The 21,249-nt window shown below is 40.0% G+C and overlaps 1 pseudogene; it reads right to left on the bottom strand.

The window, feature by feature from the left end:
- Positions 1–4,543, bottom strand: part of LOC129406777 (rRNA-processing protein FCF1 homolog) — a 64,776-nt pseudogene extending 60,233 nt beyond the window's left edge.
- Between the last annotated feature and the right edge of the window lie 16,706 nt (positions 4,544–21,249).

Consider the following 21,249-nt stretch of genomic DNA (forward strand, 5'->3'; position numbering starts at 1 on the left):
TGTCCCTGTTTTAGAAATAAATTAGCATACCCAACAATTATTAATGCAAGTATTTGAAAATTCCAACTGTCTGTATTCAAAAATTCTCACCAAGTCTAAAGCTTTTCAACAAATTATCAGTTCTCTCATTTGCATAATATATTCAAGAAAATGTGTGAGTTTGACAATGAAGCAATTCCTGCAGAGAGGGCAAACAACAGGTAAGACTTGTAAATGAATTGCAAAGTCTCTCATTAAAATATGTTTTAGCTTGAATTGTTCATTAAGTTCTTTATACATGAAACTTGGTCTAGCAAGAGAAAATCACTAGAAATTTTCTTTCCAATCCCTGGTTTCTCAACTAGGAACTGTCTAAGTAGGTCATCACAGTTTTATCATGGGTCAGAAAACCCAGTCAGCAAATGTAATAGATAATAACAAACCCACTAAAAAGGAAGAGGTGTGAACTTTCCCTTTGCTGTACTAAGTGTCCCTGTTTGGTGTCCCAAGAAAATGTTTTGTTTTTTTTTTGAGCCCAATAATCAAAAGTCACCAGGGACCAAGGAGCAGTTACTTAATGCTCTGTCCATGCCTTCGGTTTTAACTATTTAAGCTACTAACTCTAACTGAGTAAGGAATAACGAGTACATTATCATAATGAAGTAAAATTAAGATTAAAACCATAACAAACTATTCTCAGTGGTCACTGAGCAATATCAGAGCATAAAATGATGTTCATATCCAGATACTCACTCAAAAGAAAACACAAAATATTAGCTCTTGTTTGGCATATTTTCTGGAATCCTGGTAAAACTAGCCTTAGGCACCCTTGCTTCTTTGTCTTGGAGGAGGATAGGAAATAAAAATAATCCTATGGAATTGAGTGATGTCAGAAAGTAAGGAATTGCTAAAGGAAAATAACAAAAAATCTTAAGTGTCAATCATAAAGAATACCCAACGACAGACACTGGGAAATTATAAACAACGCAAATTACTATATCAAATTGTGATCAAAGTTTGATATAAATAAATGAGAAAACAAACCTGAGAGAAGGTTAAATTTTCTGTAAAGAATTCCAAACGATTCTTCTCAACCAGGGGAGGTTACACCTCCTCCAGGTATGACATGTTCCCTCCCACTGAGTGTGGTCTGATTTTAATCACTAGCTTCCAGAGAACAAGGTATGAAATGGGGGAAAAAAAGAAATTTTGCAGTGAAGAAAGTAATCTGGCATTGTTCAAGATCAATATAACCTCTGAAAAGTCATGTTGATATCACACACACCTGAGATGATTCAATGAGATCATCTCATTTTTGTATGTTTTCTCCAAAAGAACCCCAGTTTAACTGGGAGAGAATTCTTCTTTTTAGAAATGAAGAGTTCTTAAAAACTAGAGAATCTAAGAATCCAGACGGGGCTGGTTAAAGGTTTAAAATGCTAATCTTGCGTGCTGCCTATCCCAGTTTAATTCCACACATGGCCCCCAAGACTTGCAAGGATTGATCCCTGAGTTCTGAGCCAGAAGTAACCCCCAAGGACCGTTGGGTGTGCCCCCTCCAAATAAACAAAAATTAAAGATGGCAAAATAAAAATAATCTGTAGCCTAATAGTACCGTAACAAAGTTAATTTCCTAGGTTTTAAAAAAAATGTACTATGGTAATTGGAAATTTAGGTAAAAGCTGTGGGAAATGTTCACCGCTATCATTGCAACGTGTATGTAAATCTCAATTTATTTCACAATTAAAAGTTTAGTAAAATTATGTGGCTCTTGGTCAGAGAAGTTGCTCAGAGATAACACATGTGCTTTGCAGGTATGGGTCCCTGGGTTCAACCTCTGGGATCTCACACACAAATACACAAAGTATATAGCCCTCCCTTGCAAGAGAACAAGTCAGCTAACAAAATCAAAATCAGCTATTCTCTTGGGTATCCTAGAGCTACAGGCTTTCAGGCTGAAGAGTAACAAAGAAGCAAGCAAGGACACAATTTTGGGCAAACTCCAGCCTACACAGATCCCACCGAGGCACAATGGGAACCCCCTTCACATGGCTATTGCACACTGTGAGGTAAAAGATCTGCCCTGACCCTCCAATAGGGAAACAGTTGTCAACTACTATACTCTCTCAAAGCAGCAAAAAGACTAAAGGTGATTCAGAGGGACAATGGAATCAGAAAAGGCACAATTTGGCCCACCAAGCTCTACTGCTCTCTTACAGAGTCTTCCTTCCCTCCTGGGACAGGGTCTCCAAGATCACCAAGGCTGTCAGGCTGCTGGTAGAGAAATGTTTGGGAGAAAGTAGGAGAGCTGACCTTTCTTCAACTTTTTAACATCTTTTCTGGCACGAGCTTATAGACCAGTGGTGGGAAAACACAGGCATAGACTACAGTTAACTATTGCTAGAGATGAATTCAGAGCTCCACGGGGTCACCCTCTCCCTCTCCTACCTCCCCTGATAGAAACTCTCCTCTCATCCAACAGCCCTTTCACTAGTCTGACTGGCTGGTCTGGTAGACCAGTTGTTTTCTCTAGTGTGTCAAGTCTTAATAACCCTGTCTGATCTGTCATCAGGCAGAAAATGGCATTGAGAAATAAAACCTGGCACAGAAAATACCACAGAAAATGCCATGTGTGTTTTTCTCTGCCCCCTGAAGACAGCAGCAGTGTAATCTTCCCAGTGATTGCCAGTACAGTAACTCGATTCTGTGTCTTCCCAGAACTACCATCCAATGTCTGTTTCTCTTAGAGATACCTCTACTGTAAAGAGAGCTGCGTGTGCCTCCGCTGAGGTCTGCTCCGGCTACCCCTCTTGGCCTTGGGACCACTCTCAATTTTCAAAATCTTCTCCAGAACCCATAGGTCAGAGCATTATCCCCAGGTCTGGAGTATGCAAAACCTGAAGATATCGATCATGCTGGTTGGAAAAGATGCAATATACAGCAATTTTCTTCTATTTTCAGGAGATGTGCTGGCAATTGCCTGAATCTTTGTGGTGTTTATCTCCCGCTGTCAGGGTACTGAGTGTATTTGTTTCTTTTTGCTCAAAAGATTCATGCCGAGGTCATCATTATAATGGAGCAAAGTGATGTTACGCTGAATATTCAACATGGCAAGACACTAGACGGTGATGGAGAAGAAGAGAATTAACTCCCCAAGAGAAACTGCAACATGAGCTGTGGCAATTCCCGGAGAGGAGTGATATACATGAAGCATGAGGGCCCAGAACCTGGAGTGCTTTAGGGAGGGGAGGCACCACGGGGGACTTGGAAGGCCACCAATTATACTTGTAATAAACACCATGAACATAAAGCAGCTAAAAAAGACACGGGGAAAAAATGAATCACTCGTGAATTAAAATAGAGAAGATATTTTAGGCAAATGACTGACAATTAATTTGTTATAATACCAAAAAGAGAAAAGCCATTTACTTGTGGCTCAATGAGCCATGCTAAATTTCATGAGGTTTCATTTATATTTACACTTGTAGGACGTGGATTGCATATGACATCATTTTAGAGCCAATAACAAGGATGAAAAATCAGATGGAATAGAAAAGGCACTTTAAAAATAGCTCCAATTTTTTTTGGATTTCTACTTTGAAATTCCTTCTGCAAAGATGAACTCAACATTGTCAACCACATTTTAAAGTGGCTAATGCGCGAATCAGAATCTTTGCTCAAGATCTTATCTAACACAATTCAGAAAGAATTGTTTTGCTAGATGCATTCCTGGAAGCATTGCTAATATTCACCTGAGATAGCAAAAAGTTTCCGTCCACTAAATGCTCAGTATTTGTGACAGTGCTGAGGAAAAGGAAATAAGGTGGAAGTTGAAGTGTGCAAGGTGCAGCCATGGGATGAGAATTTGGGCGCTGAGTGATTTTAGGGCTAAAGACAATTCCTACAGTGGTTTGCTGGCCATTTTCATGAGTCTCATTACAGAGTGTCATTATGGGCTCCTTTGGGGCAGGAAGGAATTGGGTTCATGATGGCAAAGGCTATAGCAAAGTGATAGCTGGTCTACAGTTAAAATCTTTGGTCACGATACATTGGCAGAAAGGTGAGTTAGACAGACTTAGGTTTTGAAAGAAGCCTTGTGCAATTTCACTGATCTTTTTTTGTTTCAGCTTTGTGTAGGAGGGGAACAAGCTCTAGAGACCATCATCCAAGAAGGATGCAAGATGCATGGAACAGATTAGAACTAGAGATGAAAGCACAGCTGCTTGGCTGAACCCAGCTTGGATCATCCAAACCCCAAGTGACCAGAAGACTCATTAAAATAAACACCATGTGTATGTGTGTGTGTGTGTGTGTATGTGTGTGTGTGTGTATGTGTGCATGTGTGTGGGTGCGCGCGCGCGTGGGCGTCTAAGAATCAGTAGTCCTTTTTTTGTAGGTGAGAACAAATTCATCAGTTGATTTTGCACGAGTCCATCCCCGACGCTTACTCTTGCTGTGGATCATTGTTTCCTTTGTTCCTTTCGCTTCCATCCTGCCTCTGCTCAGGCTGCACCATCTGCCGGGAAGAATAGTAGCGCTGGCCAAGGATGATCTCTGGCTCCATGACCTCCACCGTTTTCCCTGGCTGCTCAAGACTCAAACCTGAGCCAGGTGTGAATTACATCTGTTAGCTCCAAGGAATCCGCGGCAGAGTGAGGAGCTGAAGCAATTATACAATCAACCTGCAAATGCTTCATTTTCCTAATATTTTTGTGGATAACATTTCATTCTTCACCTGGCACGCAAATAGGGCATTTTAATGTGTTTTTTAGAGGCCGCCTCCAGGAATGTTGGGGAGCACCAGGGTCATGCCTTACAGTGCTGGGAAGAAGAAAGGAGGTCACATGGTACTCAGGTTTGAACTCAAGGCCTTGCATGTGCCTGCCTTGGGCTTGGCTCCTGAACTGCCCAGCCCTTGAAGATCTAGAGCTCACTATCTCCCTGACACAAACACCCCACCCCCGCCTTTATTTATTTATTTTTTTTGCTTCACACCCTGCAATGATCAGGGCTTACCCCTACCTGTGCTGTCAGGAATTACTTCTGGTAGGACTCAGGGGACCATATAGTGTGCCAGGGATTGAACCCAAATCAGCCACATGCAAAGCAAGTCACCTATCCACTGTACTCCACTGTACACTGTACACTGTCCTCACCAACACCTATTTAATCCTTAGACAAAATGTTCATATGAGTTTTGATGGCTTCCAAAGAGATTACCCTCTGGGAGCCAATGGATTAAGCTAAGACCCAGAATCATTTGCAGTCAAACTATACCCTACCTTACCACTCCAGGGCCACTAACAACTCAAGATGCTGTATTAACCCAATGTACTAAAATCTGGAGAACATGGACTCATATAAAACTTGCCACAAAATTATATCAAGCAGAGAATATTAGTAGAAAGAAAGAAAGAAAGAAATGAAGAAAGAAAAGAAAGAAAGAAACGAAGAAAGAAAGAAAGAAAGAAAGAAAGAAAGAAAGAAAGAAAGAAAGAAAGAAAGAAAAAGAAAGGAAGAAAAAGAAAGGAAGAAGGAAGGAGGAAGGAAGGAAGGAAGGAAGGAAGGAAGGAAGGAAGGAAGGAAGGAAGGAAGGAAGGAAGGAAGGAAGGAAGGAAGGAAGGAAGGGAGGGAGGGAGGGAGGGAGGGAGGGAGGAAGGAAGGGAGGGAGGGAGGGAGGAAGGAAGGAAGGAAGGAAGAAGGAAAGAAAGAAAAGAAAGAAAGGAAGGAAGGAAGGAAAGAGGGAGGGAGGGAGGGAAGGAAGGAAGGAGGGAAGGAAGGAAGGAAGCAGGGAAAGAGAGAAGGATGGAAGGAAGGAAGGAAAGGAGGGAGGGAGGGAGTGAAGGAAGAAGAGAAGGGAAGGACGGAGGGAGGGAAGGATTCGATACCTGGGTCCTAATCATTAGTTGCCAATAGGGTCTTTCTCACTCTCCTTACATCAACCACATTTTGTCAGTTGTTTTTAGTAACAAATAAAAATACATGAGAAGAAATATTGTTTGTGGGCCAGGGATGTGGCTAAAGCGATGGAGCACATGCCTGGTGTGTGACAGGCCCTGGGCTCCATCTTCAGCACCTCATGGCTCCCCTCAGCACTATGAGGATGACACACCTCCCCCAGCCCCCCGTGGGGTTCCTATGTCACTTTGGTGAGCATCATGGAAGACAGAAATGCTTCTTAATATGGGATTCATGTGTTCTCTGATGCTTTAACATCAGAATTTCTCTTTGGAAGGAAGTGTTGCTGGTTTATAAAATATTTCATATGTCCTCAGGGATGAAGAAGAGAATCTAGGTCTTGGATGTTGACAGAATTCTAAGAGTGTAAAGAGTCGAATCACTCAACGTGGAAGGGGACAGAAGGCTGACAACCATGCAGAGCTTGCCATGCGCAAGGAAAACAAATGTTTTCCATATTAACTCACTGATGTCTCACTTACCATAAGCATTGGGTATATTTTGACTTTACCAAATTGGAAATCCAACCCCAGATAAGTTAAAGAATTCAAAAGCACAAATTGAAGTGGTAGGGTTAGCACCAAGAACCATATTTTCTAAGCTCTAGAGACTTTCCCTTTATCTATGATTTGGTTTGGTTTTTCTCCTTCTGAATGGGGTATAAAGAAAAGAAAAATAAGTTGGATAGTCCCATATCTGCAGTATGCAAGGTTTGACATCCTGAATTAGATTTTAAAATGTCATTAAAAAATAAGAACCAACATGTAATATAAGAATCAGTGCCTTTGCCTACTTGACATAGTCTACATCAGGGTTCTTCAACCTTTTCACACCTGTAGGCTGGCATCTTCCTGCATACCAGCCCACAGATAGGCAGTAATATATAGACAAATTGTTGTCAACCTTTTGCAATGGATTTGTACCAGTTCATGGACTGGTAGTTGAAAACTACTGGTTCTACATGACATGGAATTGAAACCTTATTAAAATCTATCATATGCAACTTACTTCTTTTAAAAGTCATTGTGTTTATTGTTGAAGATGGTAACTAAGATGCTGAATATTCCCACAGCAGATATAACAGATGGAAATAGTTATTCCCTCAATGCCACTCAACACCTATCATCTGGAAATTAATGAAATGTAGGGCAAGATTAAAAAAAATCAAGTTTGAGGCATTTTGAATGAGAAGTGTTTAAACAAGAAACATCTTGAAGCACTATCTTTTATCTCACTGGAAATAGATCCTTCATTGAAATAATTTTCTCATATGAAACACAAGCATGTTTTAGGAAATGGTTATAATCTATTCTTCCTGAGACAGAACAGAAAGCCGCTTTAAGGGAATGAGAAAGAAATCTGGGGGAAAAAGGGAGCAAAAAAATGTGATAATAACATGAAATTCCTAAGAGACTAAATACAAACATCATTGGCAGCGGGATGAAACAAGACAAGACAGAAGCTCATTCCTCAGGAATCTGTTTGATATTCTCCACCATATGTCCTCTGCTGCTCAAGGAAGAATTTCTATTAGCAAGGACTCAAAATAGTTCCTGCTTACATGAAGATCTTCAGTGGCAAAAGCTATCCATTATTCTTCCCTGAAAACTTAGAAAGGACAGAAGTAATTATGCATCAGAGGTGTGAAATAGGGATCTCCTCTGGGAGCGAGCACTTCCTGCCACCAAGATGCTCATAGTCCTTTACAAAGAGAAGGACTTCAATTAATGCTCAGGAATAAAGGAGGGAAAGGACGACTTAATGTACTCTCTCCTTCAGTAGGAAAAGTCATCAAAATACGAGAAATCTCTGTCAACAAGCTTCATATGTGTTTCTTAATCTAAGGACTAGATAGGTAAATTTTGCCCAAAGTGAAATAAATTTGTATTTTTAGAATTCTTAAAGCTCAAGTGTCCCATATTCTCCTGGTATCTATCACTGTTACTGTCACTGTCATCCCGTTGCTCATCGATTTGCTCAAATGGGCACCAGTAATGTCTCCATTGTGAGACTTGTTGTTACTGTTTTTGGCATATTGAATATGCCACAGGTAGTTTGCCAGGCTCTGCCGTGTGGGTGAGATACTCTTGGTAGCTTGGCAGGCTCGCCAAGAGGGACAGAGGAATCGAACCTGGGTTGGTTGTGTGCAAGGCAAATGCCCTACCCGCTGTGCTATTGCTCCAGCCCACCTGTTACCTATAGAAATTAAAAATAAGGGGTTTCATTCCACCCTGGTAGAAACTTAAGGAAAATCAGGACAAACAAAGCCATCTCTTGACTTTCCCAATCTGACATTATACATTCTAATAATTAGACAATAATTACCATGCAGTCTCATTTGCAGAATAAAAGTTATGTATAAAATCTTGGTTTTATTCTCTACATATAGATGCTCTTTCAAATTAATTTTACTTATTATAGCCACAAAGATTTATGTTTTTATTCTAATTTTCTGATAGAAAGTCCTTGTTTAAAAATGTGAAGTCTATAAAACTCTCACAGATTATTGGTGGGAATGCAAATTGGTATAGTCCTTTGTAAAGGGTTTTGACAGATGAGCAACCAATATCACACTTAGGTCTTTATCCAAGGGAAATGATCTAAGTCCATATGAAAACCTTACATAAATATTGGATGCAGTTTTATTTGTAATTGTCAAAAAGCTGGAAACAACCCAGGCTTTTTAATGGATGAATGGAAAAATTCAAGTATGCCTATACTTGGTGATGTGGAGAAATTCACTTTTGAGGCAAGCAACCCATTGTGGAAGCTCAGAGCATGCTGGTAAGTGAGAGGCTACATGCTATAACTTTCCATTAACTTAACATTCTGGAAAACATGTTTTTGAGGCAGCCAGAAATCAGCTGGGTGTTTGCCAAGAAAGTAGAGAGAGGGCATGGACTATGACTAAAGCTGTAAGGATTATGTCACTACTTCTTTATTGTGGTGGTGTTATGTGGCTATAGGATAGCACAGTGGGTAGGGCATTTGCCTTGATGACTGATCCTGATTTGATTCCTCTGCCCCTCTCAGAGAGCCCGGCAAGCTATTGAGAGTATGCCGCCCGCACGGCAGAGCCTGGCAAGCTACCCATGGCATATTCGATATGCCAAAAACAGTAACAACAAGTCTCACAACGAAGACGTTACTGGCGCCCACTTGAGCAAATCAATGAACAATGGGACAACAGTGCTACAGTGCTATATATGTAAAAATCCCTGAGTTTTACTCTATGCAAATATACCACATACCACCATAAATTTAAAAAGAAAAGTAATGTATGGTACTTATTACCCTAGATACCTCACTTGCCTTTTCATATGGGAAAATGCAAACTCTGGTCCATTTCTAGCAATCAAGGGAGATCTTTTCTCAACTTTGGCTTTACTTCAGGCTATGCAGTGAAAAAAATACCAGAGCTATTTAATCTTATTTCCTTTGAAAAGGATAATCTCACCATAAAATTGAAGAATACACATTAAATTTTATGTTTAATGGTGGCTAGCTCATAACCATCTTCCGGAAACCCAGATGCTTGGATAACTCCCTGTTTTAAGGTCTTCTAAATACTCTCCTCTGATAGGAATAATCCCCCATATTTTATGGAAAGGTTTCTTCACTTTACCCCACCTTTAATGATGTCACTTTCAGGAGACTGGACGAGGAAAAGTTCATATGGTGGTCATTTGAACTGAGGACAAGAAGTCCTTCCTAACATTGGAAGATATGTTTCAGAGTGAGTAGAGACAAATCTTCCATCTGATGAAGAAGGCCAGAAAAGAGAAGGCCGGCAACCTGCAGTCTTGTCACATGGTACTGGCATCACTATCACCCATTCCTGCCCTCTGTTCCGGCACTGAAGGCAAATGAAGCAACCCATGGGGACATCAGTCCCAGTCCCTCTCTTCAAGCTCCTTGTCTTCTGCCATGAGTTAATTCCGAATGAGAAAAAGTTTTGTTTTGCTTCTCAATCAAGTGAGCCTCGAGATCTCTGAAATTCAGTGGTAGAAGCCACTGAGTTCTAAATTTCTACACCCCAAATTGAAATAAATCCTATAATCCTTACAATAAATTTGCATGAAGAAACTCTAGCCTATTAAGTCATTGTTCTACTATCACCCGATATGAGAAGCATAACCAAGAAGACAACTGAAAATTTAGAAACCCAAGTAGGTTTCTACATTTTCTCCAATGCATGCAAGGCTCTGTTTCCCTTGCGTGCCTTTGTGATTCAGCTAAGGGTTGTATTTCCTAAGACTCAGGACTACTATTCAGATGTCTTCAGTGTTTTTCATTCACCCTCTGAATGACTCTGCGTTGTTTCCAGCATTCTTTCAATTATAAACAACTCCCAGAAAAGGTCTAGACTACATGTGTGACTCATATTTTTACATCAAAAGTGTGTTCAATGAATAAACGATGCTTGGACATTTTATTTTCCAACAGATTTTGGTTTACTGGTCTAGAAATTCAGCAAGGAAAATTTTGAGGGCTTTATTTTCATTTTACTGAAAGGATGACCCCAATATAACCCAAATTGCATATGGTGAAATAAAAGCTGTATGAGAAAGAGCGCCTACAAAATCTAAGAACAAAATAAAAAATATTTCCTGGTTTGTGCTTGGAAGGATAGGTTATTCTGGGGACAGAGGTGGCTCTGAGTCTCCTGTCCCTCTAAAGCCATGGGTCTCTCGCTGCACAGATATCATTATCTTCTCTGCGGGTGAATTTGCTGTGGTTATCCTCAAGCGAGTTCATAGCACAAAGAGGGGCCACAAGGTTGGGTCTCCTAGATTGGTTGCTCGTTCTTTGTGATCATTCATGACCGGGATGAGAGAGAGGAAGGTGAGACATATGAAAAATAGAAATGCCTCTTCTGGAGACAGAAAAAAAACCTTCTCTCTAAAAGATTAAGGGGGAAAAAAAGATTAAAGGCAGGTCTGACCGTGGAAACTAACTATCCCAAAGTATTGTGTAATTGATAAAGTCATTGATGAATCAATGTCTGCAATTCTCAGCTGCTTGATGGATCTGGAATAGAAATAACTTGAGAGATGACAAACAGTTCCCTTTGTCGGGCTCATAGAAGAGAACATTCAGATGCACAAAGATGGGAGGGGTGTCGCACATTATAGTGTGGGTGTCAAATGTTCTGTTTTCTGATGAAATTCACCTAAAACTCGTACATTCCCAGTTTCCTTAATGAAGGAAATGACTTGTAAATTTAAAAGAAGAGCATTCCTCCTAAAGGAACATTACACCAGTAACCTCCCCTCCCAAGCGCCAGTGTTTTCCCAATAATCTCCTCGCCACACTCCTACAGCATCCTTGCTGAAAGACGGCATGTGCTCTGCCCACTTTCTTTTCTTTTCCTCCGTAATCTCAATGTTTGAATCTTAATTCACGAACTGGCAAAAGAGAAAAAAATCTCAAAAAAAGAGGCCGACTATCTCAACGTTCTTAATTTTAAAAAAGGCAAATGTAGAAGCTTCACAGAAATGAAACAAGAACTTGTGAAGAACACTCATGCACAGCCGCGCAGACAAGTGACTTCTCAAATATGTTAGCGCCCCAAAAAGTATTCTTTTGTGAAGAAATTAAGTCAAAAATCAGTTTCAACCAAAGTTCATTCTAACTGGCACACAACAAAGGAGTAAAAGATAGAGGTTTTTTGTATCTTCCCTTGATAAACATCTATTTTCCATTTACAGGTGTCCACTTAGTTATACTTTTCTATTTTGTTCCTGTACATATTTACACCTATGCCCCATCATAGAAAAATCACCAGGAACACATGTTTTAAATGAAACAAAAACAACTAAAATAATTTGTACTACATAAAACCTTAACACATTTCAGCTTTAAAGAATTATGTTAGAAAATAAAAGACCAAATTCTTGAACTGACATTCAGATCAGCATTTCTCAACTAGAGGCCATATGTCACCCACACGAGGGTCCCCAGGATATTCCAAGGGGGGCACAGGTAAAAATGCATAAATAGGGCCATGGCACAGGTGGGGGGTACAATTGGAGGGATAGGAGAGGGTGCACACAGGGTTAGAAAGGGGGACCCAACTGGGAAAAGGTTGAGAAACACCTGGATTATGATTTGTTTGAAAACTCATGGCAGCAAATCTGATTTCATGGCTACTGTTATCATTTAAAAACATTTTATAGAAATACTAGATTGTTTCTTTACCAAACAATGATATTTGAGAGTTCTGTCCATGATCACATATCACAGAACTCTTAACATTGGTAGTAAATTTTCCTTCTATTTTTCAAGCTGTCGTCAAATGAAAAATAATTCCATGGTATGACAAAGTGAATAGGTTAAGAAAAATGAAGAAATAAATGCTTATTAATTTCATGTACTTAATGTTACCCTAGAGGTTCAGATGTGAAACTTGAATTTTCCTGAATGATCTTGGGTATAACCCAGCTTTTTAAAACCCCAAATTCATCTGCTTGCAATATAGACTCAACTAAGAGTTTTGTGGAGAAATGCATAAATTCCTCCTCTCCAGAAAGATTAGCAAAAAGCCAAGTATATAGGAAAATAATATAAATAATATAAATAACAATGTATATCATATATAATAAATAATATAACCAAAAATATAAATATATATAAATACAAATAAGCCAAGTATATAGGAAAATACTTTTTGCTGTTGTTATTACTATAATTCTGTAACATCAGGATATCACCATGGAATCAAATGCACTCTAACAATCAATACTCTAGAAGACTGCACTGCACTGTAGCACTGTCATCCCATTGTTCATCGATTTGCTTGAGTGGGCACCAGTAATGTCTCCATTGTGAGACTTGTTACTGTTTTTGGCATATCAAATACGCCACAGGGAGCTTGCCAGGCTCTGCCATGCGGGTGGGATATTCTCAGTAGCTTGCCGGGAAGACTATATTTGGAAAATTGACAAAACTGATTTGTTTTATTTTCATTTGGAGATAAGCAGCTGTAAGTTTCAATTTGCATCTTGAGGTTACATAGAAGATGTTGCCTCTGGAAGATTTTGACTGCTTGAGACTTGCCCAAGACTGTATTTACACACAATAAGATTTACAGCTGAGTTATTCCAAGGGAAAGAAAAGCAAAATGAAACAATTGGGACTACATCAAACTAAAAAGCATCCACACAGCAAAATAAAACATGCAGAAGTTTCATCAAAAAGACATCCTACTAAACGGGAGACCATATATTTATGTGTCATGCATCGTACAAGGGATTGATATATCCAAGACATATAAAGAGTTCATTTGACTCAACAATTCAAAAACAAAGAAACAAAAATCTAATTAAAAAATGGGTCAATCTGAATAGACATTTCTCCAAAAGAGATCATGAAATGGTCCATAGATAAATAAAAACCCAGCTGGTTATTACTTATTATAAGAGAATGTAAATCACAGCCATCTTTGTTTCTCACACCTATGACAATGGCCTATATAAAGAAGACGGAAAGCGAGTGTTGGGAATGGTGTGGAGAAAACGGAGCCTTTGTTTACCTTGGGTGAGAATCTATGTAGGACCCTCAAAATATTAAAAATTGATCTGCCATGTGATTTAACAATTCCACTTCTAGGAATCTCTCACACTAAATTAAAAAAAAATACACGCACCTTTATGTGTAGGGCTACACTATGTACAATAGCCAAAATTCGAACACACACATATACACACACATGCTCACATACACACACACCATGGAATACTATGTGGCTATTAGAAGAAAAAGGCAAGATCATGTCATCTGTGACAACATGGATAGAACTTGTGGGAATTATGTTAACTGAAAAATAAAAAAGAAAGGCATATGCTAGATGATTCAGCTCATCCTCAGAATCTGAAAGGCCAAAGCAAATGAACAGACTAAAGAGAAGCCTTATATTTTTACACCAGGATTAAGGCTGCCGGACAGTGCGGGGTGGAGCAAAATGGGGTGGTCCACTTGCCAGTCATAGGGGGATTTGATACTGGGTGGAGGGGAGGCAAACATTTGAAGGAGTTTAAGCCCATGCTCCTACCATGCCACAGTGTTGAAAAACAATATTACCTTGATTTTACCTGGAGAAAAGCTATTTTGATTCAATAAAATTTTTTAAACTTTTAAGAAACAGATCATGTGGCTGAGTTTCTCCAGAGTGATTGATTAATGAAACTGTAGCAAATGATCTGTCATGGCTATAACAAATTTATGAATTTTCCTGATGAAATAGTTTCTGTCATGCAAGAAACTAAACTGCACCAGACAAGTGTCCCCTTTTGTTCCCATAATAGTCAAAAAAAACAAGGATTGAAGGACTCTAAGATGTGAACTTCTCCTTTCATTTGCCTTGTCCTCTGTTCTGTATGGAATTTACTATGCAAGTAGTTTGAAGAGAAAAATACTGCCCAAACCAAATTGCTGTATAAGCGTACTTCTTTTTTTTTTTTCTTCTCATGGACATTGTTGACTCGGAAAGCGATTCAGAGTTGATGTATGTAACAAGAGAGTGCTAATCAAAGGCTGGTCGTGCGGGGGGCAGGGGGGTTGTGTTCATAACACAACTCATCAACATCTCCATAGTTTGTCTTAAATTGGATCCGGTTCATTTCTTGCCTTCGATTCAGTTTGCTCCCTTGTTGTATTATTGTGTCTTTTAACTACATGCATATGTCTGTACTGAAGTTTCAAGGCTAAAAGAAGATGGCTTTTATGTTGCATATTTCTAGACCACAGAGCTATCTTTTTTTTTTCGCTTGCTTGCTTGTTTGGGGGCTACAACTGGCTGTGCTTGGGTCTTACTCCTAGCTTTATACTCAGAGATCATGCCTGGCAGGCTCGGGGGACCCTCTGGGGTGCCAGGGACCAAACCCAGATCAGCAACATGCAAGGCAAGCACCTTCCTCACTGAACCATCTCTCAGATCCCTGCAATAATATCAGATGAAGCCCCAGAACTATTTTAAGGGGGGGGGGGAATACAACAAAACTGAAAACCAAAGTTAAACCAAATAACCATCTAAAAGCCATTAAAACCCTCCCTTGCTGGTTTTAAAGACCATCTTATCTACCTTTCTTGATAAAGTCAGCACAATCCAGTGTAGGTGTGTTTAGTAACATTAAAAAAAAAGAACTTTAGCGGGTCAGGGTAGTGGTCCAAGCAGTAGAATGTGCCTTGGATGCGTAGGATCCTGGGTTAGATCCCCAATACGGCGTGGCGCCCTGAACGCTCCCAACAGCCCTGATGACCTCCTCCCAGACAGGCAGATGTGGCACACACAAGTAAAAACCACCTTTGTGCCTCTGGATGTGGCACAGTGGCAGAGTCCTGCCTCACATTCATGAGGCCAGGAATGCTGTCCCTGGGGCCATCTACATGCCAAGTGTGATGTGGATGATCCTGACATTTGTGGTCCCCAGGACTACACAACAAAGTGTAATCTCCAAGCACACTGTAACCAAAAGTGTGTGAGACACACAACCAAGTATGTACCACCCTGGGTAATCATACGGGTAACCAAAGGAATGGGGAAGAGAAATTGTTGTATTTATAACCTAGGTTACTTTTTAGTGTGGTATGGTAATGAATATTCATCCTATATGATGAAGGAAAATACTACTCGTGGGCTAGAGCAGTAGTACAGCAAGTAAGTTGCTTAATTGGTACACAAGTCACCCAGCTTCGATCTCTGGCACCCATATGATCCCCTGAGTAAGCCCTGAATATAGAGCTAGAAGTAAGCCCTTGGCACAGTTGGTATGGACCCAAAAAAAGCAGCAGGTAGGGAAGAAAATAGTAATCACACAGTAAAACTGAACACAGAGCTTGCCATTTAATAGATTGAAACCAGAATCCCATTGCTCTAGGTATTTTAGAGTTTAAGGTCAGTTGTATGTGTGCAAATCACAAAATGGGCATGCTGTTGTTGTAATCATTATAATCATTTACTTACACTTTGCTAATAACTCAGATGTCACTATTCAAAGTCGTCTATAAATCTACAAAGTTGTAAGCCAAAGAATCTAAGAATCTGAGCTTCTAAATAGACGTAATGATCTTCTGTATGTATATTTGCATATTTAAAATGAAGCAGTAACTGCTCAGCACTGGAAAGAAAAACATGTCACTTGCTACAGACCTAGCGCATCTCCCCCCAAAAAACAGAAACTATTCTGGATCCAGAGAGTCACAGCTGAATTTCCCTATCTGTCCATGTTTCTGATATGTTCCTTGCATGCATGAAAATGTTTCAAGAGCTGGCAATCATGGAGCTCTCCTTCCACGTGCCAGTCCAACATGGATCAAGAAAGAGAATTTTCTGCCACTTCTTCTCAAGCAGACCATGCATGGCTCGGGCACTTGAGTTGCATTTCCCTAAAGAGTGGCATCAAATGTAATTGGTGTTATTTCATATTTTAAATCTTTGTTGGCATAATATTAGATCCTTTCTACCAAAGAATTCTTTGAGGTAGTAAACAATATCAGTCAACAAAAAGGAGGGGAAGAAAGTCTCTATTTATAGAATGCCATATCTGTAAATGTAGGACCCTAGAGAAAACACCCATTTGAAACTCGAAAGAAATGACCAAGGCAGAAACAGTCATCCGTGGTGGTTAAATGCATTGGATAAAGTTGTTTTCAGAACAAGATGTTTATGTAGTTTCAACATTTCTGACCACAGAGAACTTACCAATAAGGAAAGAAAAAAGCGCACGTGTGTGCTTGCGTGCGTGTGCGTGTGCATATGTGTGTGTGCGTGTGTGTGTGTGTGTGTGAATACCAAAGGATAAAGTGACTTCAGATGCACCCTGGTACCATTCACTAAGAAAGAGAAATATCACCTCCTGTTCTAGCACTCTGCCAAAATATGCATTTAAATTGTAACATGGGGAGAGAGTTCATTAAACCCTAAGACAAACTGTTAATATAATCAATCTGGATGCCCCCTAAATGTCAATGTTATCAAATCAAAGTCTGAAAAGTGTCCCAGTTAATTTCCCCTCCCTTGACCCCAGAAAGAGATGAAACAATTAAATGTATGACCTAAGCTGGACTTTGGGTTAGGATAAAAGAAGAAGTTGCTGTACAGATAATATATTGGGAATTGGCAAAGTTTGGATATGGAGGAATAATAATAGCATTTGAATTTATGTTACACTTCCTAAACTTGATCATCTTCACTATGATTATAAAAGAGATGTCTGTGTTCATTGGAAAATCATGCTGACTTATTTAATGGGGAAAGGTCTTGATCTTACCACTTACTCTCAAATGTTCTACCAGCACGAAAATAATGTTGAATAGAAAGAAGATAGAAAGCAAAGTTAACAACGGTAATGATAGATGATCCGGATGAAGACAGGTATGAGAGCTCAAAGAAATGCTGACATTTTTGTAGGTCTGATTTTCCCCTCAAAAATATAAAGAATTCATTAAAACAAAACCCAGTGAGAAAGAAAGGAGATCAAGCAACAATTTGAAATGTTCACTTCCAATTCTATAATCCACCCAGTTGGAAAACCCAGAAGGAACAGAGATGTCCCTGTTCTTTTAGGATAATAATAATAATAATATCTGCTCTGCAGGTAAATCTGAAATAAGCCACTTAACCATCTTTCTATGTTCTTCCTAGGCTGAAAATAGAGACAGACCAGTGTATAGAATCTACTGAAAGCTGTCGCCCAGCACCATGGCCCCCTTGGGAAAGTTTATCATGTCCACAAGCTCGAAACCTGGTCTTCCAGTGGCCGCAAAGGCAGCACCTGCTACCATACTTCAGTGGAATCCAGGTTTCATTGCCAGTTCTCAGTGTGGCAGTGTCGTGGGGCAGCTGCAGTCATGCCCGGGGCCAGCAGCCTCCTCTGTCCATCCGGGGTGTGGGGCAGCCTCCAGAGGACTTTGCCTCTGTGCGTTTCTGCAATTGTGGAGAAAACAGGAGCCCCCCCCCTCCCGGGAGGCACACCTACTGCTGCTCTCACCCAAATCACGAAATCAGGAACTGATGGCTCCGCACACATGTGGCTTTTCAACCAACGACCTGAGGGAGTGCCATGGCACCTCAAGTTCCAATACTGCCCTGCATTGTCACGAGGAAACTTTTTGAGAATTCATCAAGAAGGTCAGACCAGAAGCGGTCCCTTCAGCTCCCTCCAGTTGAGTCTGTAAATGCCCAAATCCCTCTATGCAATGACACTCTTTTAAACTCAACCGATAACCAATCAAATATATTACCCAGTCTTGGAACAATGATGAAGAGTTTTATCATGCTGGTTTCATAGCAATTCAGTATCTTCCAAGCGTGTGTGATACAGATCCCAGGCAAGGGCGGGGGCAGGGTGGGGGATATGGAGGGCTTGCTAGAATGAGCCAGGAAGACTCAGGGTATGCTTTTGTTGTTGTTGTTGTTGTTGCTGTTGTTCTATTTTTGGGTCACTCCTGGCTCTGCACTCAGGAATTACCTCTGGCGGTTCTCAAGGGATATATGGGAGCTGGAAATGGAACCTGGGTTGGCCGCATGGAAGGCAAATGCCCTACCCACTGTGTTATCGCTCCAGCCCCAAGACCTAGGGTATGATTGGGAGATGGGAGTGCACCTTCTGTTTGTTACTTAACACAGTGTTGTAGGAGCTTCGATTTGTGTTAATTAAACCACATTCAAGTGAGCCACCAGTGGAACATGAAACGGTCAACTTATTAAAGAGAACAGACTTCGGAGGTGCTGGGTGATTTTTTTTTTTTTCTGAAGAGGGGGCATTATACCAAATAAGTATGGGAACCTCTGTGCTCAGCGAAACAAATCAAGAGAAAGTCAAACTTCAGATGATCTCTCTGGGCTATAACCAAGAAGCAAAGGGAGAGAATAGACAAAACTAAATGTAAATAAACCTCTAGACTCAGACAGCAGAGCTGAGGTTACCTAAGAGAAGTGGGGTCCAAAGGATGGGCTGAAGGAATGTTGATAATTTGGTGGTGTGACAGAGGAGGGGCGTATATTCTAAAGCAGCTCAAAATAGCACCCCTCAACCACATAGAGCTGTGTAGACGAGCTATTCTCAACCACGTCTCGTATTGCCCCAAGAGGGCCACAGGTGAAAATTGCATAAATTGGGCCCCTAGCATAAAACTAGGAGATCAACCAGCTGGAGACAGTGGCTAGAGAGTTGGAGGTATGTGTGTTGGGGGGAGGCTTGGCACAGGAAGGAAACAACATCAGGAGACCATGGTCAGAGAAAGGTTGAGAAACACTAATGTAATTAATGTTGCCTTGATGAAAACAAATAGAATCATACTCAGATTTTTCTAGCATTCAATTTTTATAAGTACACCTGGAATTTAACTATATTCCTATGTCCTAAGATTTCCCCATTGTTAACCAGTAAGATCTAAAAAGTAATGTTACGTGCACTGGTGAAAGGATGGGTGTTTGAGCATAGTATGACTGAGACTCGATCCTAAAAGCCCTGTAACTGTTCTCACGGTGACTCAATTAAAAAAATAAGTTAAAAAAATAAGTAAAACATAAAATCTCAGGGCTAGGATGAATGGAGACGTTACTGAGACCGCTCGGGAAATTTGACTATCAACCGGATGATGATGATGATGATGATGAATAAATAGCAGTCTGGCCTTTATAATAAACAAGGAAAAGTCAATTAATTGTATTATTTAGACTATTTCTTCCTGTATTATCCTAGGTTGAAGCTATTAATTGTATATGGGTGTTGAAATTAAAATTTTGATTAAAATAAAAAAATTAAAAGTAATTTTAATCGTGGTGTTTCTCACTGAAATCCAAATGATCAGGGTATAGGTGGATGCAGGTGGATTCCAAAGCATAGGTCAGGCACATCACAAATAAAATCTAGCCCTGGTTTCCCTCATAGTCCATTTAGTTTTGGGAACTGTCTATTAAGAAAACTAATACTGGGGCACTGGAAAATTGACTTGATATCATTGTGTTTGTCCCAATTACATATTCATAGAATGGTCCTGCTGTTTATAAGCAAAATGTAGCATTGATAGTAAAATGTAGCATTGCTCGACTGGTCTAATAAAGAATCTGGCTATTTTTCCTTGTAAATAGTCAAACATTTATTTTCATTTTAGGAAATAAAATACATATCTCTCAGCAGTAAACTCCTGTGAACCAGAAGTGGGCCTGTAGTTATTCTTAAAGATTATTTTGTATTTGCTTTTAGTGAATCATTTCTCATTCACTTTGAATTTGTTATACAAATAAAGACAATCTTTATATGTGTATGAAGTGAGAATATAGTTTGAAGACCCCTCAAAAGTATCTCACTGGAACAATAAGCCAGGAAACCATCCCACTGAGACAAAACAAAAGCAAATTCAATGAAATACGGTTTTCATTTTACACTAGAGACTACAGCTACTGGAGCTGAAGTCTTCTGTATTGCTAAGTCCTTTTATATCCCCAATCTTCTTGTCTATTCAAAAATCCTTAAGTCCCATTTTATGTAGAATTCGTTGGTTACTAGACATTGGGATGGGGGTGGTGGTGCATACAACATATAATTTGAGAGATAACACATTGAAAGAGCTGAAGAGAGAGTTTTATAAAGATATCCCCCGAATGCTCTCACATCATTAATGCACTGTGTGAGTACTGATTTCTTTCCTTTCCCCCCAGTATCTTTTAGGTCAGTCTGCATAATCTCTAAGTCCCACGAATTCCTATTAAGTATGTGTCACCACATGAAATCAGGATACCCTCCGGCTGGAGGAGGGGAGCACAGGAAGAAAACAAAGTCAGGAGGGGCTACAGTCAGAGAAAAGTTGAAAAACACGGATGCAATTTAAAGAAACTTTTGATGAAAACAAAAAAAAATCAGACTCAGAATTTTTTAGCATTCAACTATGCAGCTGCAAGGAACGATGAAATCATGCAATTTGATGCAACATAGTTGGAAGTGGAAGATATGTTGGATGAAGAGAGTCAAGAGAAGAAAGACAAACACAGGATGATCTCATTTATCTGTGGAGTGTAGAATAAAGGTTGGGAAATGTAGTAGAAGGGAGATGCTTAGAACATCCTTGAATCCAGCTTTTAGAGAGGAGATGGACAGAGAAGGAAAGAAATCAAGGAGGGTGGAGAAGAGAATAAGAAGTAATGGGTGAATAGGCATCGGGGCTTCAGTTATTCCAGTGATATGAGTAAGGGATGTAGCCATATCCCCAAAACACAGACTCAACATAACATGAGACCTAAATGGCAACCACTGAATCTTTGTAACGTACCTGTCAAGTTGACAGACGGGGTGGGGGAGGGGTTGGGAT

The sequence above is a fragment of the Sorex araneus genome, chromosome 8, assembly GCF_027595985.1.
Source record: "Sorex araneus isolate mSorAra2 chromosome 8, mSorAra2.pri, whole genome shotgun sequence".
NCBI lineage: Eukaryota > Metazoa > Chordata > Mammalia > Eulipotyphla > Soricidae > Sorex > Sorex araneus.